At 44.2% G+C, this 10,455-nt stretch overlaps 1 long non-coding RNA gene across 1 annotated transcript in view; it reads right to left on the reverse strand.

Annotated features, from left to right (window-relative positions):
* Positions 1-10,206, reverse strand: part of LOC148111907 (uncharacterized) — a 152,642-nt gene extending 142,436 nt beyond the window's left edge. Inside the window, exon 1 of the long non-coding RNA XR_015729975.1 lies at positions 10,065-10,206. This is a non-coding gene — a long non-coding RNA (uncharacterized LOC148111907). The remainder of the gene's footprint in view (positions 1-10,064) is intronic.
* Between the last annotated feature and the right edge of the window lie 249 nt (positions 10,207-10,455).

Here is a 10,455-nt window from a genome sequence, read left to right on the forward strand (position 1 = left end):
AAATGACAAACAAGCCCCCAAAGATAAATAAAACTAGATTAAAAAGTGCATAAAAAGAAAAAAGGGGAGAAAAGAACCAATTCAGGTGAGGAAACCAGGAGTAAGGGAAAAAACCCCTGCTGAGTCTGGCTGCCATCTTGGGGAGAGTCGGAAAAACACTTTCCTTCCAGTGGTTCAGCAGCTGCCACCCCTGGATGCTCAGCCAGCAGTCCTGAGTCCTGCAGGTCATTTTCCACCAGATGTCCAGGAATTTCAACCCCTGGCACGGTCCTTCCTGACCTGGGCAACTGGAGAGCCCACCTGGGTTTCTGTCATGTGTGTTTTTCCCTATTGTTTATGGGAGAGGCATTCTTTGTCCAGTTCCTCTCATGAGTCCTGTCCAGTATGGTTGAACCTCAGGTGTAGCCCTCATCTTCCTCTGAGCACACAAGCCCCACAACCACGTCAAGGTCCTGCCTCACAGGGGGATTGTGGTTCTTCACACCGTCAGCCAGATTGGATGTCAGCTCTTCCAAGGAAAGCTGCCTTTGGCAATTGACCGATGGTGAGGTTGTCAATGCCATGGGTGTCCAAATGGGGCTCCAATTGTTTTGGGATTTCACTGATGGCAGTTATTCATCATGGGGCAAAACAAGCACCAATTTAATATTTTAATAATAAAATAATAAATAAGCAAGAAGCAATAAATAAATAAAACTTAGCAACCTAGTTAGTATTTAAAAGTACCAGGCTCCCACTCTTCTTTCTTTTTAGCTTCCAAGGCCAGCCATCCCCACCCAAAAATCCAAAGCAGGAAATGCAGCGCAACCAAGGACACCAGGTGACCTCAAGAGACCCCAAATCCTCTCCCTTCAGCTAGGGCTCTTCTTGTGGACAAGTCCTTGGTCCACTCACTTCTTGCCGCCTCCAAGTTGTCCACTGACTGCAGTCACCTGGGTTTTTCCGCCTCTTGAATGGGACCCATCCAAGAATTAAATAACAATAATATCATCATAACGGGGAAAAAAACTTGGCAACCAAATTAGTTCAAACACTTACCAACCATCACATTGTCGTGCAAGGTAGAAAGTCTACAGACCCCATTAAAATGCTGAGATGTTTCTGAGGTTTCTGAGACACCAAAAAAAAAAAAAAAATCAGACCAAAATAAATCTGAAAGAAAGAAGATCTAAAAGAAGAAATATTTAGAGAGCAATCTTGAATTTAAAATTAATTTATTGCAGCCTCAAATACACAAACAGAAGAAAAGGTATATTACATAGTTATATATATTGCATGTATAATACATATTTACACACAGAACTGCTGGGGCCATCCAGACAGAAACCCCCAAAGTTCCTTGGAGACCCTGGAAAGTGACCTTGTTCCTCTTCGGGGTCCATGCTTGGTTTGGCCTCTGCGTTGAAGGGGTTGCAAGTGTCACCAGAAGCACCAGCTGAAGATGAGGAGGCGGCCTCCATCACTGTGGAACCTCCATACCGGAATCCATCACTTCCCACATCACCATCAATGATGAAAGACAATGTCAGATATTCAGCCCTGGTCAACAATGCGATGGTTGGCATCTCAGCCGTGGCCGCTCTTTGTCCTGGGGCAAAAGAAGCACAGATTGAATATTTTAATAACAATGAAATAGTAAGCAAGAAACAAAACAAAACTGAGCAACCAAATTAAGATCAAAGGCTCCTAGTTTTCTTTCCTGTTGTCTTCCATAGTCCAACCACCCCCACCCAAAACTCCAAAGCAAGAAATGCAAAACAACAAAAGGCATTAAGAATTAAATAACAACAACAATAATAACAATATCTTTCAAATAGAAAAATAAAGAAAAACTGACAACCAAATAAGTTCAAACACTTACCAACCATCACATTGTCGAGCAAGGTAGAACGTCTGACATCCTTCTTCGTTCATCAATGATGATGATGTTGGGGTTGATGGGTTCCGGTATGTAGGGCTTCACCATGATGATGGCAGCCTCCACATCTTTACTTCGTTGCTCTAGTGACACTTGCAGACACCTTTTTCTGGGGATTGAAGAAGGAAAAAAGAATAAAATATAACTGACTGGTAAATTGTTTCTTTAGCAATGATAATAAGGCTTATTCTTAATGGGGGCTCCATTACTGGAGGTTTTCTAGAAAAGATCAGAAAACCATTAGGGGGTTGGACTAGAAGACCTCTGAGGTTCCTTCCAGCCCTGAGGGACTCTATCCTTTCTCCTGTTAGTCCCACCAAGATTTTGAGGGGCTTTCATTGCCTTAAGGCTCCCCAGGTTGTGGAGATGCCACTCCCCTGATCAGGAGCAACTTACCTGCACTGGTGGAAGAAAACGCAGAGGCCAACCAATGCATGGGGTCTGTCAAGGGATGGTCACAGCAGCTCATTTGGATCCATCTCTCTGTCTCTCTGATCCACTCAAGCTTTTATAGCCTGCATGGCCCCACCCATCAATGGAAAAGAGTTCAACAAAATCCAGCAGGTGTGAGATTCAAATAATTTAACAACCGGTTCTGTGCCCTCGTGACCATTTTAAGTATAAAAAAATGGATATTAAGTCTTATTTTGGGGGGATGTCTTACTTTACAGCAGGTGTGGGGAGGGAGGCTGCACAGAATTTAGCACCTGGCGCCCAGATTGCTTCTGCTTCTGTCCATTTGACTCGTACGATGGACAGTAGAAATCTTATGATCTCTGTGAAGGTTATAGAGAACAGCAGACTTAACAGTATCAGAATGAGGATGGTATATATTTTATACAGTTTGTCCTGAGAGCATCAACCAGGCAGGGCAACTGTGCAGTGTTGAAAAACGAATAAAAGTAGTAAAAACAGTAAAAGTCCGGCTCTAAAGAGACTCATTATCATCTGAAGCATAAAAAAAACCACACCCTGTAATTCACTTAGTAATGGCCGAATCAGAAACCTACAACTGACGGAATCCAACTTCCCTTCCTGATATAAACTGACCTTTTGTGCAGCAGAAGATTCCAAGAGTCCTTCAAAGGAAGGTCAAACTGGCATTGAACTAACACACTCGAGCAGTTAAAGCCAAACTGTGATCCAGCCAACAAATAAGGTTAGCAGTGGAGGGAAGCATCCCTGGAAACTAGCTAATTAAGCTGCAATCCAGCCAAAAATAAACCTAGGAGGAGTGAAGGAGAACAGTTAAAGCCAAATTGATAGAAGTGGAGGAAAATATTGTTGGGGAATAGCTATATAAGCTATGAACCATTTCAATATCAGAAATAGTTGTAATGGAGAAGAAGCTTGTAATTAGCAAAAACAAAATATTTTGAGTATAATAAATTATAGGTGGAAATGTGGAATAAATTTTTAAGAGAGGAGTAAAATATCTTACGTTGGTCATTAGATGTGATTCAAAAGAAACATTGATTTGATTTGGGTCTTTGAAGTAAGGAAAATATATGAAATACTGATGGTTAAAATGATAAATGCATATTATAAAGAGCTGTTTAGATTTGGAGTTTAAGACTTAGGGTGATACATAGTAGAATGTCCAATGCTAGAATAAGATGTTAGACTGAATAATAAAAATTGGGTTTAGATTTGTTCTCTTTTTTTTCTTTTTCCCCCCTTTTTTTCCCCTTTTCTTTAAGATGTTAATGGACGAAATTTGGAACTTATACTTATTTTATATCGGATCAAATCCTTGCTCTAAAAAGATGTGTTTTATGTTTTATGTTTAAAAATAAATTTTAAAAAATTTCCAAAAAAAAAAAAAAAGAACTAACACACTCCATGCTCTTTTTCATGGCCAGGAAGCCTACATTGAACAGGAGCTTCTCAAGGGGTTTAGGAAGCACCGGGGAGGCTCCCATCCACAGACCCCCCTGGAAAAGCCAGCCCTTGGCTCCTCTCTGCCCCTCCAGCCAGGAGGACCTTGGGAGGAAAGCATCCAAGGGGGGTGGGGGGGAGATCAGTTTGAGGAACTAAGAGGGGCTGCCAGATCCCCCCCCCCCCATTGACTATGTCAGCCACAACGGAGGGTGAAGGAAGGAATGGGGTTATCAGGAGACGAGGGAAACGGTGGATATCAGAGGAGACTTTAGGCTGAGTTCATAGCTGGGATGAGACAAAGATCAGACACCAGGGCATTGCATGAAAAAGGAGTTACAGGTAGTCCTTGACTTACGACCACAATTGAACCTCAAATTTCTGTTGTTAGGAAAGATACTTGTTAAGTTAATTTTGTCCCATTTTACGACCTTTCTCACCACAGTCGTTAAGTGAATCACAGCAGTTGTGAAGTTTGTATCATGGTTGTTAAGTGAATCTGGCTTCCCCCTTGATTTTGCTTGTGGAAAGGTTGCAAAAGGGGATCCCGTGGCCTTGGGACACAGAGATGGTCATAAGTCCGAACCATTTGCCAAGTGGCTGAATTCTGATCAAGCGATCAAAAGGGATGCTAGAAAGGTCGAAAGTGTAAAAAATGGTCATAAGTCACCTTTTTTCAGTGACGCCCTTGTAACTTTGAATGGTCACTAAATGAATTCCTGTCAGTCGAGGGCTTACCTGTACTATATTCATTAGGGGAAACTAAGGAAGATCCTCTATATGAACCCGTACCTGCCTGGTATTTAACCCAGAAGGATTTCTAATTTCTAGATCAAAGGAGGGGGAATCCTTGGGATTCTGCGCAAGATCAGTAGGATCTTGCCAATCTCAGGGAAGGGATCCGCTGGGTCCTCAGCTGGGAGGATCGGAGGAAGAGGGAAGAGGGAAGCCAGCAGCTCAAAAAGAAGCTTGAATGGAGGCGGAAGCCACCACAGCCTTCGATTCTCGGTTCGGTCAGGACGGGGATTTGGAGGCAGTTTCTTCTGCAGCATTTTGGAATTTAGAGGCTTCTTTTGTGCATTTTGTGATTTGATTTGAATTAGTTTGTCTGGCAAAGGCCGGCAAGGAGTCTGAAAAGTGCCGGCTTCCTTGGCTTTTTCACCTGGTTTAGCCAAGGTAATTCATGCTAGCTGGGAAGTGGACGATGGGGCTCAGGGAGGCTGTCAGGGTTCCGACCGATGCCCTAATTGAATCGTGAGCCTCGAGCGGAGCTTCAGAAGAAATCCAGGTGTTGATTAGGAGCTTCAGGTAGGCACGGACCAAGGGAAGCCAACTCTGAGCTCACATAATTCGCACCTGGGCCCTGACCCTGTTTCCCCTCCCCCCAAGGCAGGGGTGAAATGCTCTCGGTTCTGACCGGATCTCCTGATCCAGTAGCGATGGCGGCGGGTGGTTCAGGGAACCGGTAGCAAAAATCCCTGTGCCCCCCCCTTCCCCCTCACAAGCCCAGCTCAGCTGTGCGATCATCAGAGGCTATTTTTTTTTTTTACTTTTAAAAGCATTTTTTCTACAACCTGAAAAATGCTTTTAAAAGTTAAAAAAAGTTGGCCACGCCCACCCAGTCACATTACCCCCCCACCAAGCCACGCCCACAGAACTGGTAGTAACAAATTTTACCTTTCACCACTGGTTCAGTCCCTAACCAAGTATCCTACAGGGAGTCCTCGATTTATATCCATTCATTTGGCGACAGTTCCAAGTCCCACGGCCATGAAAAAAAGCCATCTATGATGGGTCCTCGCACTTACGACTAGTGCAGCATCCCCTTGGACACATGGTCACTATTTAGGTGCCTGGCAATCAACATGGATTTATGACCAGGAAAATCAGTGGGCGAAGCGGCGTTTGTTTCATGGCTGCAGGATTCACTCAACAACCCCAGTGATTCGCTTAACAACGGTGGCAATAAACATGGTAAAATTCAGCACAACTCACTTAACGACCACCTAGCTTAGCAATGCCATTTCTGGTCCCAATTCTGGTCGTAAGTGGAGGACTAGCTGTAGGATGGAGCAGCAGTCTGATTTGGACAAGCTTAAGCAGGGCTGGGAGACCACCAGGAAATGCCAGGGGTAGGTTGAGGAGAAGGCAGTGGCCAACCTATCTTGCTATCAAGAAAATTAGGTGGGGGGGGCTTTAATGACTTTGAACCAATCAGTAAGTGACTCTGAGTTCTAGTCCCGCCTTAGGCATCAAAGGCAGCTGGGGGCTTTGAGCCAATCACCAGGAGGCCCCGATTTCAATTCCCAGGGCCCAGCTAGGACTTCAGGGCCAGACTCTATGCTGCCCCCTACAGGCAGTGAGTCTCAGCTGAACCCTGGCAAGAGGGAGGGGCTGTGATGGGGGGAGGGGCTCTCTGTGTCCAGGAGTTTCTCTCCTTTGCTCTCGGATGGGGCTGCTCTACCCCAGAAAGACCCGGGGGGGGGAGGGGGCACTTGGGGTTCTGTCGGAAGATGAGGCGGCAGTGGTGACCATCAAGGCCTTTGCCCAAAATCCGCCCTGCCTTAACATTGACAATGGTTAAGACAACAGGCTAGGAAGGAAGAGATCCTGAGTTCAAGTCCTGCCTTAGCCCTGAAAGCCTGTTTGCTGACCTCGGGAGAGACCCTCTCTTTCAGACAAGCCCACCTCACAGGGCGATTGTTGTGGGGAAAAGAGGAGGAGGAAGAAGAGTTGGACATGTTCACCTCCTTTAGTTATTTGAAAAAATAATAAAACACTGGAGAAAAAATCTAACAAAAATAAAAACTGGCTTTCCTGCTTCTGTTTGCATGGATTCTGTCACAGCCTTGTGCAGATACAGGAATTTCTCTTCTCACAAGGAGGAAGAGGTTTTTTTTAATCATCCCTTCCAATTTCACTCACTCCCTTTTTTTGCAGCCTTTGGGGGCACCTGTGGGGGCATCGGACCCCTTCCCAGCCCTGGGACACAGCAGGTTTCCTTGTTTCTTTGGGAAAGATTCCTTCCCCACTCAGAGTCTGCTGGAGCCCCGTCATCCACTTCCCTCCCTGCCTGGGATCAACTGAATTCCTCCATTCAGACAACAGGAAAAAGGGAGTTTGCACAGAGCCTCCAGGTCAGCCTCCATTCTTCCACATGGAAAGGTCACTCTGACCCCTCCCCCCCAAAGCCAAATTCACCTCGGTTTCTGGACACCTCCAGACATCACTCGGCTGAGCTCACAGCAGGGCCAGGGCGGCTGAGAATTGAGATGGAAGGGACCACAAACACCCCACAAACCTTTCCAGACACAAGAGACTCTTGGACACAGATTGTGGTCTCACACACATTCCTAAACGGTGCCTTTATGTGGCAGTGGGAAGGGATATGGGCTCAATCTTACAACACTCATCCTGTAGGGCTGCCCCATCAGTTGTCCCTGGTGGCAGATGGAAGATTGTGAATCCCACTCCTGACACCAGTTTGTGTGGAATCAAACACAGGAGCCAAAAAACCAATAATCCAGGTTCACTGCAGTTGTGATTTATTTAGCGTCCATTGGAGGAATTTTGCTCCATAAAATAGTGGGAGGAAATATTTACAGACAAAAGGATGCAGTCCTATTTATACATTTCAGGAAAGGAAGAGAAAATGATAATCATACATATTTCATTTAATAGATGATGTAAGCATGAATACTCAGAATTAGGGAGACTCAAGTTACCTCCCCAGCCTTGTATTGTTGCTACCCTCAAGAAAGAGTTATTGTGTAAAAAAAAGAAACGTCTCAATTGCATTGCCACAGCAGTTTGGGTGAAATGTACTGAGAAATGAGGGCATCAACATTGCTCCATACAAGCCTTCTATATTTCTGTCTTGCTAACATGCTCCCATTTATCCAAGAAATTGGTCTCCTCACAATCTTCCACACACCCTTTATTTATTTCAAGAAAAATAGTTGGCCCCCTCATGCATGGAGAAGAGCTTGGACCATTTTCTATGTTTGAACTGTGGAAAATGTTAAAGGTTGAAATTCCTCATTCTCACATTAACAGATTTCTTCTGGCTGTAAGCTGCTCCTTTGTGAAGAATTCAATAATTTCCAAATTTGAAACATACTGTATACATATGATTTTCTTTGACTCCTGCATACTATCTAAATGGAAAGAATATCTCCTTACAAATTCTTCCAATATCACAATGGTGTTATATCTCATGTTTTTACATTTATTCTGCCTGTGAGATGCTCCTTTGTGTTGAGGTCTGGCCTCAGAAGGATAATGTAGCACTTGGGGATGAAGATGCAGCCCAGCAGACCAGCACTGGAGGCCAGGATGGAGAAGACCTGCACAGCCACCATGGATTTCCCTTTGGTGCTCAGGTAGGTGGGCACAAAAGTCACCCAGACACTGCAGAAGACCAGCATGCTGAAGGTGATCAGCTTGGCTTCGTTGAAGGCCCCAGGCAGGTTCCTGGCCAGGAAAGCCACCGTGAAGCAGATGGCAGCCAGGAAGCCCATGTAGCTGAGGGTGACGTAGAACATGACAACGGCCCCTTCGTTGCATTGCAGGATGATCTCTCCAGGCTGGGAGTGGAGGTCAGAATCAGGGAAGGGGGGAGAAACTCCCAGCCAGGTGGAGGAGATGATAATTTGGACTATAGAACAAGAGAAGATGATGGAGTTGGCTAAGCTCTTCCCCAACCATCTCTTTGCTAGGTTTCCTGGTTTTGTGGCCAGGAAGGCCAGCACCACCGTGATGGTTTTGGCCAAGAGAGAAGAAACGGCAACTGAGAAGATGATGCTGAAGACTGTCTGTCGGAGAAGGCAGGTGGCTTTTCTTGGTTGACCAATGAAGAGAGAAGGAGACAAGAAGCAAAGCAGGAGGGAGACCAGGAGGATGTAGGAGAGGTCCCGGTTGTTGGCTTTGACCAGATGAGTTTCTAAATACTTAATGAAGATGATTAAAACAAGGCCTGTGGTTAGGAAGAAGAGGAGGGCAAAAGAGACCAGGGTGATACCCAGAAGTTCTTCATAAGACAGGAAAGTTATAACCTTGGGGATACATTGGACTCTGTTCTTATTTGGATATTTATCATCTGGACACTTGGTGCATTTTTCTGTATCTGAGAAAGCAAGAAAGCAATATTTCTTTAATATTCTGGTTTTTTACATTTCAAAAAATAACTTTTTTGGACAAAGCCCGATTCCAGGAATATTTTCCAAGATGTTTAACCATTCCACAGAAAAAAAAATGATAATATAATTTTCTAATACTTTTATAGCTAAGGAATATGAAATCAGAGGATTTCTAGTGCATTTTGAATAAACAAATAAAAAAGAGTTGAGCTTCAATGCATGTTTTAATTTGCACTTTCATCAAAATGCTCTGGATAAATCCATTTCCACCAGGCCTTTTCTGCATCTGAGAAACCAAAAACAATTTTCTTTAATTGTCTGTCCTTTTATCTTACAAGAAATACCTTCTTTGGATCGGTATATGAAGTTGAGGGAAGTCCCAGGATGTTAATTATTTCTGGTGTAATGAGTAGAATCTTCATAGGAACCTACCTTATTGCAGGTTAATAATGAATCATATAATCTTTTAGGCAAACATCCTGAGTCCTCGCAGTGAGAGCAATTAGCCAGTGGAACAGCTGGCCTCCAGAATTTGTGGGTGCTTCTACATTGGAGGTTGTTAAGAAGAAACTGGACAGTCACTTGTCTTAAATGGTCTAGGGTCTCCCGCTTGATCAGGGAGCTGGACTAGAAGACCTCCAAAGTCCCTTCCAGCTCTTTTCTGATTGATTGATTGATTGATTGATTGATCTACATGACTTGCAAAATATTTGTGTAATGAGTTCCCCCCATAACTATTCACAGCACCAGATTATGAACCAGTGACACCTTCTCAGTGATTCTCAAGGGGAGGCCAATATACAGTGATTTGCAAGATTTTTCAGAAGGTGGACCTGAAACAATTCAGGTCGTTTCAAAGATCTCAGATGTTCCTAGAAAGGTGAATTTAGCAGCACATATCCAGACTAAAAAGCAGAAAAGATGTTTCCTCTGAAGTTAGTAAAGCTTGCCCAGTCTGCCACCCCCTCCTCCCATCTCTTCCCAGCCCCTCCTTCCAAGTCTTTTTGATTTACTTCCTTTTAGATGAGAAATTGTGCAGGTTAAAAATAAAAAAACCAGGTGAGCTTAAATGTGTTTTTTAATTTGGATCCAGTTCTACAAAGCCTCCCATTTTCCTCAGTGTGACCCACCTTCCTGGGTAGAGAAGGTCCCCTCCGGACAAGGAACGCAGTCATAGCAGCAAACTGGCTCTCCTTCTCGAGCCCTCTTGACAAATCCAGGATGGCAACTTTCCACACATTTGGACTGAGGCAGGGACTGAGCAGAAGAAAAGGAATGCCAAAGGAAATAGGTTAGGTCTCTCTGCCCATGGAAAATGGAGGTAGAAATGGAGGGAGACAAGTAGCCTCTGGTCTTCACTGGGGTAAACATGAAACCTCTGACTACTTCTAAACAGATGCAGGAGGTAAAACAACTGGCAGATTCTTCATTTAATTCCTCCCTTTCGCTTCTGGCATTTAACACTGCAATAAAGGACTTTTCTATTTAATGTAGTCTAGAAGGATGGAGTTGAAAAAAGTT

This window comes from Pantherophis guttatus, chromosome 15 (assembly GCF_059756535.1).
Source record: "Pantherophis guttatus breed Tessera chromosome 15, ASM5975653v1, whole genome shotgun sequence".
Taxonomy (NCBI): domain Eukaryota; kingdom Metazoa; phylum Chordata; class Lepidosauria; order Squamata; family Colubridae; genus Pantherophis; species Pantherophis guttatus.